This window comes from Engraulis encrasicolus, chromosome 9 (genome assembly GCF_034702125.1).
Source record: "Engraulis encrasicolus isolate BLACKSEA-1 chromosome 9, IST_EnEncr_1.0, whole genome shotgun sequence".
NCBI lineage: Eukaryota > Metazoa > Chordata > Actinopteri > Clupeiformes > Engraulidae > Engraulis > Engraulis encrasicolus.
The window spans coordinates 26456670-26459107 of NC_085865.1; the positions used below are offsets into that span (position 1 = coordinate 26456670).

The following is a 2438-nucleotide window of genomic DNA, read 5'->3' on the forward strand; positions in this document are numbered from 1 at the left end:
TGTGCTCCTGCCGTCTACGCCAATTGTAGTATTGGCCAGGAAATTTTACCAATTGCGACTACGCCACCCGAGGGGGGGTCACCTCGGGACACCCACTAACCCCCTGTTACCCAACAGATATTCACAGATCCCCAGGTTCGTGCACACTTCAAGGAGGAGACATGGGTTCAAACAAGACCAATTTTTATTAATTCTGTCAGGTCAATTTTTCATTCACTCTTTTCTTTTTCTTATATTTTCAATCATCAAACACAGATAGCCACTTTACAAACTGTGAGGGCGCTCCTCAACAGGAAGGGTTACAGTTGCTTGAGCACAATAAAAATAAATAACAATTTCAATTGCTCCACTACTATTGTAAGGAACTACTCAGGGCGGCTGCAACTCCACTAATATGCTAACCTAATAGCCACACTAGAGAAGCCTGTGCAAATGTTATGAAACTAACTGGGGGTGGGGCATAGGCTTACCGGGCAGTAGAGCGAGAGAAGAGGAAGTCCCAGAATATACACCACTCGTGAAGGAATAATAAAAAAAACACAAAACACACAAAAATAATAAGATAAACACCCGTCGTGCGGCGCAGCAAAGAAGGTGAAGAGGGGTCCACCACCAAGGTCTGCCTGCCGGTTGCCTCGCTCCAACCACACCTGTCCAAAATATAGAAGAGAGAAAAGGGGCTTGAGACACAGGATCGAGTACAGTGTATAGGCTATGTCAATTTTAGTACAGACTAATGCATTCCACTCTACTTAACTTTGCTATGTCAATGCTGCTCGAGGAGACACTGCGCCGAAGGAGTGCAGCCACCCTGGTTGAAAGGATAAAGTAGACCAATGTTAAGTACCCACCACTGAACACACACGCTCACACACACACGGAGACACGCCACACACACGCACACACCACACACACACAGACAGACAGACAGACACCCACTGGGACTGGAGAAGCCAGTCCCCCCAATGCAGTTAGACTGCTGCAATCTGAGGCAACAGACCTCAGAAGACCCAGTCAGGTCAAGTCCAACAAAATTAATCAACCCAACTAATAGAAAACAAGAAAAAGAAACATAAAAACGAATAAAACAGAATGTCTTCAGTTGAATTTGGTAAGACAACAAAAATAACAGCAGAAACATGTGAGGGGTATGCCTCTCACGAATACCCCCCGTCCACAAAATAATCACAAAATAGGGGTGTTGCACATTGCCACCTATGCAACCACAAAATAAATCAAATCAAAACTTAAACACAAAATAGCCTATGCGGTCAGCGGTGTTGCCGCGAGTGAAGGTAGTCAGCAGGTGAGAGTGCGCAGTGCTGGGGGTCTGCGCTGCGTCGATAGAACCCGACCACAGTAGCCCACGACCTGTCGCGCCAGTGGAAAGCAGCAACCCAAAAAGGGGACTATGTTCCCAAACAGAGCAGCAGCCTGTGATGCCGCGGAGTCACCCTAGTTGCTGGTCACTCCCCGCCCTGTAAACATGGGGTATAACAATTAGGCCGACGGATACAGCAATTTTAACAATAGGGATTACCAGCATCATGTATAGGCTACATACCGAGTGGTTATACTGCGCACGTAGCCTCAATCTGAATCGTGATGGCGCAAAGATCTCCGTAGCAGAAGCTAAAAATAATTAAGACAGAGTTTGACCCATATTTACAGGTAACAAAGCGGCCTACTGTCAGCGTAATACAAAGATCACTTATCCTACCTTGCACACGCTTCGCGCACTACTCGGAGGACTTCAGTGCTCCAGCCACAAGCCGAGCCACGAGCAATTACAGCAGGAGAGAGACTGCACGACAGGAGAGCGCACATTAGAGGCAAATCGAAGAACCCTCCCCGAATGCAAGGCCCTATAGCGAAAAGAATGCTCCTTACCTGTACGAGTCAACGCACTCGCTTACAGCGAGAAGCACCAGCTAGAGTGTCCTCCCCGACATCAACAACACAACCCCCGGTCAGTGGTGGAACGGAAGGAAGCGAAAGGGCTTCCGTGTCTCACTGCAGTCTAATTATGGGAAGTTGGAGTCCGCCCCGTAATCAAGCAAACCCCGCTCCTCCAATCAATGCAAATTTCGGGAGATGGGTGATGGAATGCAATTCCACCCGCTACAGAAAGTTTCTCACAGTCTCACAGATGAGCCCACACTGACAATTTAAAAACTGCTTTTTTCATTCATGAAGTTAGAAATTGGGATGCTCAATCTCCTATTGATGGGCAAACAGCCAGCCAAAGTAATACTGCCCTGATTGATGGAAATGTTCCTGAGGCAGCCATGGCTCGCAAAATAATCAAGATGAAGTCACTCAAGCTACTTTGATTTGAGGCACACTGCAATGCTTTTGCAGTCATATTTTGCATGAAAAACGACTCTTGTGTTATCTTTCATGATTAGCACTTGGGTGCCCATTGGGTGAAAAAGCAT

General features: G+C 47.0%; 1 long non-coding RNA gene across 1 annotated transcript; it reads right to left on the reverse strand.

The window, feature by feature from the left end:
* Nucleotides 1-1181: 1181 nt before the first annotated feature.
* LOC134455651 (uncharacterized) lies at nt 1182-2126 on the reverse strand. The gene is made up of 4 exons (XR_010036137.1): nt 1891-2126; nt 1721-1804; nt 1565-1632; nt 1182-1478 (listed from the first exon to the last, which is right to left on the reverse strand). It is a non-coding gene; the product is annotated as an uncharacterized LOC134455651 (long non-coding RNA).
* Between the last annotated feature and the right edge of the window lie 312 nt (nt 2127-2438).